The sequence below is a fragment of the Rhineura floridana genome, chromosome 1 (genome assembly GCF_030035675.1).
Source record: "Rhineura floridana isolate rRhiFlo1 chromosome 1, rRhiFlo1.hap2, whole genome shotgun sequence".
Lineage (NCBI taxonomy): Eukaryota > Metazoa > Chordata > Lepidosauria > Squamata > Rhineuridae > Rhineura > Rhineura floridana.
In genome coordinates this window covers 124326475-124343140 of record NC_084480.1, presented here as the reverse complement: position 1 = coordinate 124343140, position 16666 = coordinate 124326475, and positions in this window count along the sequence as shown.

Genomic DNA, 16666 nt, shown 5'->3' with positions numbered 1-16666 from the left:
CCTGGAATGTAAGATACTGATGTTTAAAAGGATGTGTTAGAGTTATCCATAAGGATAATGTACCAATCTTGCTGGGCAAGACCACATTTTTATTGCAGGAGAAGGGATAATAACATGTATTCTGGCAGATTACTTTTGATACGTGCATTTTCTGTTTACCTATGTTATGCCTCTTAAGTTCTACTTCTGACAGTTCAGTTGTGCATACATGTCTACCCAATGGGACTTACTTCCTGGTAAGTATGTACAGGATTAAGTTACCTCTAAGTTATACTGTTGACAAAAAAAAATTACAAAGGCAACTAGTAAAGTACTAGTTTGATGATAGGAGACTGCCATATTGATCAAAATGTGTTTTAGTTGAAATGGGTGCTGTGTTGTTTTTTTGCAGTACATGCCTTCAAGTGCTGCAGTAGAATGCCTGTTCAGTACTGGTGGCAACGTAATCTGTAAAAAGACATTCCTTGTCTGACATGCTCTTTGAGCATCCTGTTCTTTTGAGACATAACAGAAATGCATTATAAAAGCAACATTTCAAGTGTAAAATTTGATTTCAAGTGAATTATATATGTGTTGGGGCATCATCTTTGCTGGGGGTGGGGTGGAGTGGGGGGATGTGAGACTCTGTTATACCATTCTGTTAGCCTTATGGATAAAAAATGTATTCTACTACCTTCTGTGTGTGTGTGCTTATTTTTAATGTGTTTTAGGCTACTTAGAAGTGCAGCAGCCACGGCCAGCACCTTGTAAGCATTTTTCTTAAAAAGTAACAAAAATGTAATTGAAGTGATTATTTTTGAGTAAAAACAAAGTAATCAGTTACTTTCAGAGCAATTGTAATTGTAATGGTAATTGCTACTTTTTTGCGCCATGTAACTGTAACTGTAATTTATTACTTTTTAAAAGTAATCTTCCAAGCTCTGGGTATTGTAATGATATTTAAATGTTAATCAAACACACGAAACAACATTTCCTTAAGAATAATTTCTTAAGGGGTCAGATCTGAGCAAAGTATTACACTGCATAAAAAATAAAACAGACACAACACACGTCCCTAAAAAGCTAATCAGAATGAAAAAGTGATTTTAAGGAGCAAGTCTCAAATCCAGCGCCTGACCAATAGATGTAAAACTGCAGTTCCAGAGAAGAAAGTCAGGCGATGAACAGTTCTAGATGTTCTTTCTGCATCCTGCCTTCTCTGAACTGAAAGTCTGTTTTTACACCTTTTTTTCTGATGTCCATACAAAAATAATTAGCTAATGATGCAATCCTATGGCCCTAGGAAGGGTTGCCAAGGGCCATAGAATGTGTCGGATTTCCCTCTCCAAGGGTGAAACAAGAGGTTTGGTCTGGGAGAGGGAGGTCTGACCCCTGCCACTGCAGAAACCTCTGTTGCTCTTGCCTTATTTATTTTACTTAATTAATTCCATTTATGAATAGCTTCCCATAAAACATCTCAAAGTGATTTCACAACAAAACATCAGCATTTTTTAACACAACTTCATATATAAAGGTAGTTATAACAATTAAAAGCGCTGTCATATGTAAAAACAATTTCAAATCCAATGCACAGACCAACTAGGATCAAGATTGCTGCTTGTTGAAGAAGGAAAGTCTTTAATAAGTGCCAAAAACAGAGATGGCATCTGTCTGATATGTACCAGGAGGGAGTTCCAAAGGATAGGTGGCACAACACTAAAGGCCTGATTCTTATGTTGTACAGAACAGACCTCCTAATGAGATGGTGTCTTACTGATACCAGAGCTCTGATGTGGGCAGAGGCAAGGGGGGGTGCGTGTGCTGGGACAGATTGGGGAAGACATCAATCAAAAGGAACTGTTTCCTTTCCAAGCTCCAGACAACCCCCCTCCCCAGTGGCTGAAAACATGTGCCAGCCCTGGAGATGGTGCATGGGGTGGTATTCAATGCTAGTCCAACCCAGAGTAGATCCACTGAAGTTAATAGACATTATGAACTTAGTTTCATTCATTTCAACGGATTAATTCTGAGTAGCACTTAGTTGAATGCAACCTAGTGTTTCACTTCCCATTTTGTCAATAATGGGAGGGGAATCATTTAAAAGGTGAGCTTGGAAAGGGCACAAGAAAAGGAAATCGCCACCCACTCTGCCCTCATCTCCATCGTGCTGACATGAGCCTAGTAGGGCATTCAAAAAGGTTATTCATCCTCCCTTTTCTGCTAAGATTGATCTGTTAAGGAATTTACCTGGATGACAATTTTCATGAATGGAAACAATGGGTTATTTACATTTCAGGATATAATCTACAAATAATATTTACTGCCCTTTCTTTTGAAATTCAGCATTTCTGTTTTGAACGTTAACTTTGTTCTCTTTCCTCGTTCCTTACTGTTATTGTTTCTTAATGCTAATTAACTAGAAACTTTACTATCTGCTTTCTTATCTAAGCCACAGTTCCTCCTATCTTAATCCTGTTTGAGAGATAAAGAAAATGAGATGCGGGGGAGGCACCATTTAATCTTGTTTGTTGTTGACTTCCAAAGCGTTATGTGGAAAGGTTATGTGGAAAGGTACAGAGATAGCCTAAAGAGTAGGTCTCTAGGTAGAAAGTACTGCATATATTGGTGCAAATGAATCTGTTGGAATCATTGTGATTTCAATCCTTTTCTTCTTCATATTTTTCTCTTAATATCCACAACAGCACTAGATTAGTCCTTCAGGCAGAAGACCAACAACAGGCATAATGTTGTAATTCACTGATAGTTTCATCCCCTTACCAACCCAGATTAAATGAACTAATTTGACATGAGGGTTGACACCATTTTAAGGCCTCTTGTTTACTGTGGCTGGAGGATTCGTGCTGAATTGCTCCAGGGCCATACCAAGACATTTTGCTTTCTGAGGCAAAGGACAAGATGGCTCCCTCCCAATTCCATGTACAAAAGCTGACTGGATGGCCAGTTCAACCCTACACCAACAGGGTAGGGGTGAGGAAGAATTCAATTCAGTTTAAAGGCAGCTGCATTTAAAGGCAAACTTACCTAATTCACATTTTCCGAAGCAATATGCAAACCAGCCATCCTTTGAATTTCACACTTCTCTGAATTTTGCAACCGAGTTCTCCAGCCAAGTAATGTCTACAAAAATGCACCTACTAGAGTGCCATGTGCATATAAATGCATATATTAGTGAAAATAACATACAGCCATGCATTATATTAAGGAAAAGTGGTTTGAAAAAAATGTGTATATTCGGGGAATTTGCACATAAAATGTGTGTAGAAGGATAAGTTCACGTAAAAATGCTGATGAATTTTCATGAGAACTTTTAAATAAGAATATTTGCAAACTGATGTGGAAATGTGGAGAACTGAAATGAGAAACTGAAGAAACTGAAATCGACCTATTTGACCATCCCTACCTGAGGGCAGCAGGTTAGCTGAGGAGATGCAGGGCAGGCCACATGTTGTGTTATATTATGTTATGATTTATTTCTAGGCTGCCTTTTGGCCAAAAAGGCCCCCTAGGCGGCTTACACACAAATAGAAAAACACAAATACAAATACAAACAATACAATTTACAAAAATTCAAGCCAACAAAATCCTAAAGGTAAAGGTAAAGGTGTCCCCACATTTGTAGTGCAAGTAGTTTCCGACTCTTAGGGTGACGTCTTGCGATGTTTACTAGGCAGACCGTATATATGGGGTGGGATTGCCAGTTCCTTCCCCGGCCTTTCTTTACCCCCCGGCGTATGCCGGGTACTCATTTTACCGACCATCAACAAAATCCTAGCATTTCTAAAAAGCACCAATAGCTAAAAACCAAAAGCATTCATCTTCCTGGTAAAGGACAGTCCCCAGAAAAATGTCACTAACAGCAGGGGTGACGGGGCAAGGCAGGTGGAAAAACTTGCCCCTTGATGGTCCCTGCAGTAATACCTTAGTACACATGATGCATGCACAGCTTTATCTTCTAAACCTCATTGGTGCTTTCAACCATCCACTTCTTGAAGAAGCCACCTCATTCTCCCTAATGGTATGGCCAGTTCAGATCATCCCTCAGTTAGCCTCTCTTAATTGTCTTAAGTGTCAGTTTCTGTTTCTTGGGACAGTATGTTTATTTACCAGTTTATTGAATAACAGTGAAATATTGCTATTTAGGTATAAAAAGATGAAAAGAACTCACCTTTTCTCTCTACCTCATTAAGCCACTGGTTTACCTGCCACCTTGTTTCTGTCATCCTTCCACCCAGCTGCTTACCTCCAATCCCCTTCTCCGCCCCACCACAAGTTTCTAAACCCTTTCACACTACTCTCTTGATACTAATCTTCCTAATCTTTATACTAATCTCCAGCTCTGGAAGATCCAGGAGGGCAGACAGGACTCTTGACCATCCACGAAAGTTACCCACATGTTGCTTCTGTCACTTAGCAAAGTTTGTCATGTTAGGCTTCCATCAATCAGCAGACCTTTTGCTGAGTCATCTGATACCTCTGTAGGCTAGCTACTCGTATGAGTTCAGTCACTTGTTCTTGAAAATATCCACAGTTGTCTGCAACACTGAAACGATAAGCTTGAATAAACTCAGGTTTAAAACAATGCATAGCAATCCCATTCATGGCCCAGGACAATCTCCCAGCAAAAAAAGTAGCAGCCTAATGATGGTGATGTAACTACAAAAACAGAAGTTCTTCTGTTCTCCCTACAAAATTTCCACTGCCTACAGCCAGCAGCTCACTAAAACAGCCATGCAATACAAAAATGTCATGACAGTGGAAGATGAGGAGGGATGTGGTCTGGCAAATTTTCCTAGGCAATGAATTCCACAAAGAGAGTGCTAGGCTAGAAAAGGCCTTTCTTCTCACTCTTCTGCTCTGTATCTGGGAAATATAGCAAAGCCTCTCCATCAGTAAGAACAGTAAAGGGTATATAGGAGAAGGTGTTCCCTCTAGAGACCAGGTTCCAGGTCATTTTTACTGCATATGAACCCTCTGAACACTTCCTATGTGTTATAGAAATGCTAAATATTATTATACTGCTTTAAAAATAGCCAATCTGCTAATGAGCCGAGGACATAAAGAACAATGTTGTCCTAGATCTGACATCCTGCATTTATAAAGAAGCCAGGCTCCACGTGAAATATCATTTTAAAGATTAACAGCTTTGATTCAGGCTTGTAGAAGATGGCAGAAAATCTTTAAAGGTCATCTGTGCTGAGATTTTTGAAGAAGGATGCGACGGCCTCAAAGTCACTTGTAGTAAATTGTGGGAATAGGAGCTATTACAAACTTAATATCTTTATTTCCTTCAAGTTTGTGTAGAGGACCATAGGTACAAAGTGTACAAATGTATGGTTTCTTCTGTATTAGACCCTAGAAAGCTTGGCTAGTCACTATGCAACTGCCACATTCATTGATACTGGAATACATGGTAGGGATAAAGGTAGCTATATGGATGGTAGTACTAACAGATATGTCTGCACAACCTTATCCTGTAGGAACCTGTTGTCATGACCCTATAATCAACCATCTTCTTCAGAGGGTGAGACTGGGGAATTGGAGTAGGAGGGGAATTGTCCACAGGGCCAGGGCCAGATTTACATACTGAAACAGAGACATTGGCACAAAGGGAGCCCACTGTACCAGCAATTCTCTAGCCCAACAGGTTGTGTTGTCCTCCTCTGACTCTGCGGGATCCAGTTCAGAAGCCCTAGTACAACCACTTCTCCCCCACTCTGCCAGAATCAATGACTGCTAAAGCAGGCTGGGGCCCTTTATATGAAAAAGCACCTCTCACAGGTGAGCTGCAGCTCAGTCTAGCAGTATCCAGGCTTGCACACTCAGATAAATGTTAGGATAAATGAATGTCAGTTCTCTGCTGGGGTCCTGGATTAACATCTACCAACTTGGAGAAGTTTCCATCTCTACATTGTGCCTCCCACTACTTTTAGTTGTAGGCATTACTTGGTGAAGAGTTGAAAAAAGTGATCTAAACCTATTGGAAGCTTAACTTTTTATGTAGTTTATAGAGCAGACTTTTCTCATGGCCTGCTAGTTGTAGGAGGTCTTATACCCAACATCAGAAATGAAAATGCTGTATTTATTTATTTATTTGTTTGTTTGTTTGCTTGTTTATTGCATTTGTATACCACCCCATAGCCGAAGCCCTCTGGACGGTTTACAACAATTAAAAACATTAAAAACAAATATACAAATATTTATTTATTTATTTATTAGATTTGTTAGTCGCCCATCTGGCTGGTTGTCCAGTCACTCTGAGCGACGTACAGAAAAAGCGTACAAATACATTAAAACAGTAAAATCTCAACCAAGAATAATAAAAACCTACATATACAAATTAAAAAACACATTTTTAAAAACAATTTAAAAACACATGCTAAAATGCCTGGGAGAAGAGGAAAGTCTTGACCTGGTGCTGAAAAGATAACTGTGTTGGGGCCAGGCACACTTCGTCAAGGACATCATTCCATAATCTAGAGAGAGAGAGAGAGAGATGGGAGGATGTGGGAGATAGAAAATAAGGGACTGCACTTTTTTGGTAACAATGTGAAAAACCTAATAATCTATAATTTAAAAAAAGTCTGTGGATGTCTCTTGGTGAAGCAACGTTTGAGCCCTGTTCTTTATATTTATTTATTATTTCAATTTATATACCGCCCTTAGCGAAATAGCTCTCAGGCCTGCATGGAGCTGTCCAGGGTGCTAGTAAAACCTTTCCTTGCTTTGGTACTGCTGAGACTATTATTCAAAACTGAACATCTGTGCTTGTTCAGCAGTTCAAAAGATTGGGTTGGAAACCCCTTTAACATCAACAGAACATAAATGCTCATAACTGTGCTTCAGTCTGGTCAAAAAAAGACAAACATGGGGAGCCCAATCAGCCCAGTACTTTGTTAGGATCATATTGAAACAATCGCTGTATTTCTTCTTCTGTGCTTAACACCCTCTCTTATAATAAAGTTATCTTAGAGCTGTGTGACAGGTTTCAGTTATATAGAAACTGAAAAGTGGCCTGAATCTGCCCATTTAGAATCAATAAGACTTCTTCTTTACAGTCAAAGAAAGATGAGGGGGGCTTGAGGCATTTGCTTGCAGTTAATTCTCCTTGCATTTGCATAAAAGAGCCCTGGGTAACTTATATCTCAAAAGAAGACGAGCCACTAGCAATGTAGTACTCTGTCTTCTTAAACAGAACATGCCTTCCAGACTCTCCTCCATCAGACTAGGGGAAATCTGGGCCAAAGAAAGAGGCAGGTGACATAAGCAGTTTGCAATGGTGAAGAGAAGGAGCAGATCCAGGGAGCTCTTGTCTGTGGCTCCCCTATTGGGGTGTTGGGGTGTGGACCATTGGCAGGTGCCATGCCATCCCTTAACATTGTCCCTGAATGTAATCTTACCTAGCAACTGGGAGGAGGAAGATTAGTTGTCAGTGGGCTCTTTCAGTCCCCACCTTTCCTACAAGAAGGGAGCTTTCAAAGTAGGCAGAGCTGGTTTGCTTTCTTGGTATGTGGAATGTATAGCTTAGATCTTGCCACATCTATTCTGATTTTATTGTTTGGATAAACAGAAGTCTTTTGTGTTGGTGCTCTCCATCTCCTATTGTATTATCATTATCCGCCATTTATGAAACATGCCTGAGAACTGATAGCATATAGCTACACACAGCTAAAATCTACAATGCATAAGTAATAGAGTTCCATAGATTACAAAAAAAAAATCAGTGACAATGAAAAGGAAAGGAAGAGAAGCCTATGGGGAATCATTGGGAGAAAGGATGTTTTGGTTAAAGTGTGGCTGCCACAGAAAATGGCAGCCAGGTGTTAAATTCTACCCCCTCTGAAAATCTAGCAGAACTTCCCTCTGTTCTGAAGGCGCAATGTTGTTTGTTTCCCCATTCCCAGTCTACTGCCTTCTGCTGCTGGGGGCATGGCATAGTATACAACACTGCAAATAAGAATGGTTGGAACTCCTATGCTGAATTTTGGCAGAGATATTGGAATGGGTTGATCCCACTTCACCAAGGTGGCTTCTGGATGGGTGTTGTGGGATGGGTGCTCCTAATGCTTGCAGGTTGTTTTTTGCAGCATCAGCATGATATCCAAATGCCAGCCCAACTTTCCTCACAAGCCAGATTTATCCTTTCTGGAAAAAATCCTAAAAATTAAAAATAAATCTGTTGTGAATGACCCATTTGCAATATTAAACCCCCATTCAGAAAGACATCCCCCCCCCAAATAATAATGATTCACTCTGATTCAGAGTGGGGAACATAGGAAGCCGCATTACACTGAGTCAGATCACTGGTCTGTCTATCTCATTATTGACTATGCTGACTGACTGTGGCTTTCCAGGTTTCAGACAGGCAGCATTCCCAGTTCTTTCTGGAGAGGCTAGGGATTGAAATCAAGATCTTCTGCATGCAGAATAGATGCTCTACCACTGAGCTAGGACCCTTCCCCAGGAAAGTGGCACAAAGCACACCTCCCTCACTAGATCAGAGACCTTTCAGTATGAAGGGTGCCTCTTCCTTTTATCCCGTTGCTGGATTCATGGCTTCCATCTTGGGATGGAATGCAAGACAGGAGCCTAGTGCAACCCAGGCACCCACCTCACATATCCCAGAGCTTCTGAGGCAGGTCAACAAAAATCACCATCTGTTTGCCTCGGAGTCCTCTATTTTGGGGAGCTTTCCTGAACCTGCTAGGAGAAAGCAAGGGGTCCTAGACCTGCTCTGAAAATGCATCAGCTCCTGTGGGAAGACCCAGTTCCACTGGGACAGAACTCTGCTCCACCTGCAGTTGTGGAGGTCAGTACATGGATAAGTGTTACAAGATATTTTGGAGTGGGGGTATTAAAGAGAAATTAAAGAGACAGTCACCTCTTTCATGTCACATGTCTTCCTCAGTAAGCCAGCAAGAAGAGAGAAGAGGAGGAATGCTAGAAATGAAGCATCCTGGGGTATAAATGGAGGATGGTCCACTAGGGTGAGTGGGGCACTGCCCCACCAAGCTCAGTCTGCCCTCAGCCAGCCCCCACCTGCCTATCTCCTTGCAAACATTCAGTCCAGGGGGTGACACTGGCAGTCAGCTTCCTCCTCCATAGTCTCACTGTTGTCTCTTGTAGTACTTGGCAGGGACGGTGATGGGGACCAGACCAGAATTAGTTGTCCCTGCCTGTCATTGGCTCTGTCTCCATCTACTGTTTGGGCTCCCTGCTTTCCATGCTACCAGTTTCAAAGGGCACCAATCTTCACTGGATATAGCATTCCAAACACCCCTGTCTTGCACAATGAGAACTACTACATTAAATTCAAAGCAATGCGTGTTTACTCTTTATCACAGTGTCGATCTTTCAGTCTTTCATTTTTTATGAACTTGTTTGGAACAAGAGACAAAATCTCAGCAAGTGAGATCTGATCTTTAATTTGCCCAAACAACATTAAACATGCAAGAAGAACATTACCAGTATCTGTCCAAACAGAATTGATGTCCTTAATGTAAATGAAGGGATCATCATGTAGAATTCATTCCTTCTCACACTTAGAAAGATATATCCTCATACTTTGGCGTTCTCATTTATTTGTCCGTTGACAGATTCCCAACTACCTGTTTTCAGTAAATGAAGGTCAATAGCAAACAGCCTCATATTAATGATGGGACATTTTGAAAAATATTGCATTCCAGTGATAATTCAGAACTGCTACATACTATTCTGAACTGTGTTGTTCCTTTGTCTCCCCAATTTACTTTCGTTATCTCTCTGAATGGCCTGATAATTCACAGATAGGTTTCTAACAGCACATAACAAACCGGTTCCTTAATATATGGGCGAAGCACATAACCAGAGTGGTCACGTGTCCTATATTACAGAGGACAGTCCTCTGTTTGAAGGGCTGTCTGGACCAAGTCTGGTTCAGCAATGAAGAACCATAAGGAAAGAGAGAAGTTGCCCATCAACAGTTAGGGCCTGTTCACGTTTCCTCAATAGGGTAATTTGTAAATGTGCATCTATGTATTTGTTGTTGTTGTTATATGCCTTCAAGTCGATGATGACTTATGGCAACCCTGTGAATCTATGCATACAAATCAGAATATGAAAAGTACATGAAAATGTGTCTCTTTTTTTGGTGATGTATTTCTTCTTTTTTGGGCCTCCTTGCCCATAAAGAACTACCACTGTTGCCACTACCAATATCACCACTGCTACTAGAATTGCCACCATTATTTTTCTCCAGTAGGTTAGTCAATGAATGACTGCTGCCATTGCATGCTTTGTTTGCCAATAGGCTAGCAAATGGATTGCTGCTTATTACCCAATATTTCACTTTTAAAAGTAATATGGCAAAGGAACTATTCCTACTGCCACTACATACTTTTGCCATGATCTGTCTCTCTCCTAGCATCTCCTGTGCATGCATACAAAGGAATCCTTAGCAGTGCTATCACGCCTGCCTCTCATGAGTCTGCCCGTCATGCAATGTGCCTGGACATTACCTTCAGTGAGGTTCAAACTAGATATAATGTTAAATGCACCATAGCATTTAATGTGCATGCCTAAAATGATGATGATGATGATGATGATGCAAATACCACCAGTGGGTGGGTGGAGGGAGAGAACAGATCATTATTTGGATTGTAGCAGGCAGGAAAGGAGAGTTTAACCCTTTCATTCTCTGTTGTGGTCTTGAAAATCTCCCCTCATGGATGCCAGTGGGTGATTTCCTCTTAATACATATACATGTTTTTGTGATATTTGTCAGTATCACAACATGGAAGGAAAGAGTTAAATTCAACCTTCCCACCTGCTTGATCTCAATAATTATTATCTCAACCCCCAATTGCTATTAGCATTTTTGAAAATGTGTATGTTAAATTTAAAGGCACATGAACATCATATTTGGCCCTGAGAAGCCTGTCTGCATTTCTCATAGAACGAATGGCAGCCCTAGGGTCCTCATGAATAGGCTACTCAGAGCACATTTCTTTTCTCCATCAGCTCACAAGTGAGCTGCTACTGCTATTGATACTCCTATTATTACCACATATATTTATTCCCCTCATCACATCAGGCTAACAAATGGACTCGGTCCAAGAAATGCTAATCCCACTGATAAATCCTGGTTTTAATTCCATGTGTACTACATTCCACAGCATCCATTTGACAGAGGACGGCTTTCATTATGGCAGAAGAAGAATAACAGGGAATGTGAAGTTTATGCCACAATTATTTTTCTTATGTGCCATAAAATAAAAGACGTTTCATGTACCAACTGAACAGCAAACAGAAGCTTTCTAATTTCATTTCCTGCCAATACCTTAGAATTGTTGTAAAATATTAGTTGACAAGTTGGCTGGCTCAGTGCTGTACTGATGCAGTATGGAAAGAAGGAGGGATATCTTACTGCAATGAGGGGGCATTAAGAGTGTGGAAGGAAAAAACTTTCCAGTCAATTTATTGTGCTCCAAAGGACAGAGTTTATTGAAAAAGCAAGAATAGCAAAGACCAATGCATTGGGAGAGACGCTCACAAGAACCAACTCTCCCCATAGGAAGCAAAGCAATTGCTTATAAAATGAATTATACATCACACATTTGTCATCAATCAAAGATACACCTTTTCCCATATTTAGCATTATCCCAACCCACCTTGGGTGTTCACTCTGCATGTTTTGGCCTTGCCCATCCATGTGTCAAAGTGGAAAACACCTGCGATTTCAAAAAGCATTTCTAACTCTTCAAAGACACATCTTAATTTAGCTAGAGCTAACCTTGGCTTCCATATTCTATCCCTTGCATTTAGTTTCACTTTTAGACAGAGCTTTATTCCATACAGAAGAGAGGGTTTTTTTAATTAAATTATAACTCATGGATGCAAACCAAAGACCTAATCAGTTAACTTCTTTAGAGGCCCAGTGGTCCAAGAACCACAATGGGGTCAGTGGGGTCAGAAATCTCTCCACAAGAGGGAGTCAACAATGTTGATATTTCCTGCATTCTTGCTGGTAATTACACATCTGTAAATCAGTAAGGCTTGTATGTGACAAACTGCATGTAGGAAGTGGAACACAACTTTCACCACATGTTTTATTTTGGGATCCAATACTGTTCATGCAGTGTTTTGGGGAAACAGACACACCTGTCTATTCATGTAACAGTCAATTTGGGATGAGGAAGGAATTTAGCTAGATTTTTGCAGTGGATGGACCTCATCTGAAACTCTTGAAATTGCAACTCCTGGTTGCATTGTGCATTTCTTCGGGATTTGCAGTACATTTTTGCTGCATGAAAAGAGCACACAAAAAAAACTATTTTACATTCAAGATGCATAAAAATGTGTGTTTTCCTGGTAAATGAACAGTAAAGTGTTGAAAAGTGTAGATTTTATGGGGAAAAAACTGTATTTTATGTAAAGAGTGCATGCAAAATGCATACAAAATGCATACAACAGGATGGGACAGACACAATGAGATGAAACAGACCTATTGCTGAGTGCCAGTGAGACCAAAGTGAGATGAAATTAGCTGCTCAGCCAACTGCTACAGTCAACTCATTCTTTCAAGAAGAGTGTTCTTTGCTCTTTGGGATATATTTGAACCAAAAAACAAATAATGGGGGAGTAGCGGCCAAGCCCATTGCATCCTTAGGAGCATAGGAAGCTGCCTTATTTAGGGTCAGATGATTGGTCCATCTAGCTCAGTATTGTCTACACTGATTGGCAGTGGTTCTCCAGGGTTTCAGATGAAAGTCTTTCCCAGTCCCAGCTGGAGATACTGAAGACTGAACCTGGGACCTTCTGCATTCAGATCAGATGCTCTGCCACTGAGCTATGGCTGATGATGTCCATGTTGATTATATAACATTAAAATAATAAAAAAGTAAATCTGAATCCACACTTGCATCCAAAATTCATGGACAACAAAATTGCTGCATTTGCTCCAGGGGAGAACTAAAATTCTCAAGATGTTCAGGAGAAGCTTGAAAAATAAATATTAAAAATGGTCAGAAAATTTGGCTCAGCTCTCCATCCACTCAAGGGAGACTGACTGCGTGCACGTTACCAGTAAAGGCCTAACTTTGCTGCAACCTTGTGTCTTCAGTTTCCTCAAGGACCCCCAGTCCAGCAAACCTCAGAATTCCCTGTCACCTGCCCCAGGTCTTAGCTTGTCCTGTCATCCATTTTCAGTTGTGAATCATTGAAGAAAATATTGGAGTTGGGCAATCATATAACAACACAGTTCAGCAGAACAATTTCAGGACCAAGGAAGAATGTCTACCTTGGCTACCTTACCTAATAAAATCTTCCATTGCCATCTTAAGAGATGGCAAATGGCAAAACATGCTGGCTGGTGAAAGGAGTCTGTGAACTTCCATGTCCCTTGCTGTGTTGCCCTTTCTTGCTTTTGCCTCCTTTGGGGTTAAAACACTGGTTAAAGTAAATTTGAAGGATATTTTTATTTAGTTTTTCTTCAGGTGACACACCTGAGGCATTTTGAGAGTAATCAAACAGGTTTGATAAAGCTGGCAACATTTTTCAGGAGGGTGCCTTCCATCACTACGTTTTCCCTAAGGTGAATTGGAAGTCATTGGTGAGATGCTGTTTCAGGCTGAAACATTTAAGGAATTTCTAGGGTAGCCAGAATTTCAAAAATATTAGTTAATGTTTGGGAGGGGGGCTTTCACACATCTCTTCTAGAACCTTGGAAACAGCTCATTCTTTGAGCTGAATCACACTGAGGTAAAATTGCTAGACATATCCAGCTGGTAGAAGGGAGGGTGTTGTGGAGTTGTAGAGGTGAAAGAGCCTATGCTACTGATTAATAATACGATTTTCAGTGTTGGAGAGCAATATTTATTTTAGAGCTGGGCCAAATTATTCACCCCACTCTCTTTCAGCACTTTTAGAGGGTGGGGCAGGAGGGAAAAGGGCAAGTGCACCCTTGCCTCATTTTTAGGGTGAGAGTGAATTCTAGTAATTTTCTATGGAGGCAAGGTAAGGTAACAGTAAGATAAGGTAACACGGGGTTTAAACTTGATTCTTTTCTCTTTTTCCCCCTATAGAAAAGTTTTGCTGTTACTTCAGTCCTAGAGCTGCAATCCTTTTGTGCTTTTCATTCCTATACAATACTCCAATGGGAATAATTTTAGGTCATGATAGCCCAAGGTTTTGTTTTTCTGTTTAAAGAAATGAAGGACGTTTAAAAACCTTCTGTCGCTTGTTTTAATTGTAAACTCCATCAAAATTTACTAGAAGTCAGCACATTCTCCCCAAGTTTGCTAAAAATGCCCCCACCCAAAATTGTTGGGGTTTTGTGTGTGTGTGTGTGTGTGTGTGTGTGTGTGTGTGTGTGTTAGGAATGGGAGAACTGGCCAATTTCATTCACATTTTTAAAATTTTAAATTCAGTTCTTCACATTTCCACATCAGTTTGCAATTTTCTTTTCAAAAAAAGTCCTCATGAAAATTCTCCAGCATTTTAGTGGACATTTCTCCTAAAATACATGCTTCTGCATGCAATTTTGCCTAATAGAAACATTTTTTGCCAAGTATATTTCCCCTAATATAATGCATTTTATGTTATTTTCACAAATATATGCATTTACCTTAGTATGTGCATCTTTGTTCCAATGACTTGGTTGGAGAACTGCACTGCCAAATTTGAAGCAGTGCAAATTTTGAAGGATTGCTGTGTTTCAGTTCACATATTGTTTCAAAAAGTGTGAGCTGGGTAGATTTGATTTTCACTGTGAACTGAATTTAATTTCTCCCCCGTCCTCTGTGTGTCTATGTGTGTGTGTGTGTGGGGGGTACATGTGTGAATATTTGGCCCATGACAATTTCCCTTTGCCAATTTCAGGAGTCCCTCCTCCCAAACTATGTATTTATTTAATCTACCTTCCTAGTAGACTTTTGGAAGCACTAAAAAGGCTCAGAGATGACATCAGTGGCAGGCAGAGCTCCAGCGATGACAGCAATGAGTTAAAAGTAGGAGGGAAAAGCGAGGACTCTGGCTCAAGAGGAAAATCCAGTAGCGATTCTCCACAGGCAGCAAATAATTTGTTTGAGTGCATAATTAATAGATTTGTCAGAAAGTACTTAGATTGTGAAATATTGCAAGTAGACCCCTTTCTAGATGGATTAAGATGAATGGGTCCTCCAGCAGTGTATGAAACCTCATTGCTCAATGGCTAGAGAATTTGCTGCATCTCTGGATTTGTCTGAGTCTCTGCCTCTTTGCTCTCCTCTTTCTCTTCTGGCTGCGGGGGAGGAAGACGGGGAGAAAAATGGAATAGAACACTTCTAATTCTAATCGTGAGTGGTGTCCTTTACCTAAAGGGCATCCAAGCCGACAAAACTAAATCAGATACTCAATAAGAAACTTTTGCTGCAAAAGAATATAAAAAGGGTGCGGGAGAAGGCATTAACATGGCTCAGAACAATGAAATTAACTACTCCTTGCAGACCCAGGTTATATATTAGCTGATCACAGTAAAACATTAATCTCCATGGAACAGTTTTTCATCTTCTCTAAAAATGATTCCAGAGAAGTGAACCCTGATCAGTATTTGAAAGTCTATCTAGGAAAGCATGCAAGGTAGTTCTGAGTCCTGAATTCAGGAATGAAGGTGAACCTTAGACATTATGTGGATAATCTTACCCCAGCTGCATTCTTTTTCCCTTCCGCATAGGCTGTTCAATGTGAGAGAATCCTTCCAACGCCACACCCCCACTGGCTGTGACATGCAGAGAGAGCGAGAGAGCGCGCTATGTGCAAGAATATAGACTGTACATACAGAAGATGTAATGGATAATCCTCATCATTTGTCATTGGAACTAATCACACTTGTATGCTCAGGAGTGACAAAAAAATCCTCACATTGGAGAGGGGAAGGAAGAGCCTATGGGGGAATAAACTAGTTGCGCAACTCTGTGTATATTCCCCTTACCACTTTGTTCTGTAGCTCAGTGATAGAGAATGTGCCTTGCATGCAGAAGGTCCCAGGTTCAATCTGTGACATCTCCAGTTAGGGCTGGGAGAGAAACTTGCCTGGAACCCTGGAGAGCCACTGCCAGTCAGTGTGGACAATACTGGGCTAGGTGGACCCAGGCTCTGACTCAGGATAAGGCAGATTCCTATGGTCTTTTTTGTGAATCATCCATTCATTCATCCATTTAAAATGTTTGCATTCTGCCTTTCCTTCAAAAGGCTCAAAGTGGCTAACAACAATAAATGACTTGAGAGGTAACCCTATACATGTTTGCCTGGGAGTCAGTCCCATTGAAGTCAATGATGTGAACTTCTGAAAAGGCATGCATAGGCTTGAACTATAAAAACATCAGTTAGTCTGTTAATTTTCCTGTCCTTCCCCCATGGAACTCTGGGGATTTTAGCTATCCTCAGGGGAATGGAAGAGCTAGCTCCCACGGACAGGCCTACTGGGGAGTAAGCGGCCCCTGTAGTCCACCATGAGACTATTTTTATTGAGCCAGCCTATAAGCCAGCAGAATTCTCATGGGGATTGGGACCTGGGGGAGCACTCTGAGGGGGACTTGGAGGTTGTGCAAGTCCCCCCTGTGGCTCCTCCCTGCCACACCCCATTTTCCGGGCTACCGCCAGCTTCTACCAGCTCTCTGCCCTTTGGGCTGGAAATCACCAGCGGACCCCCAGC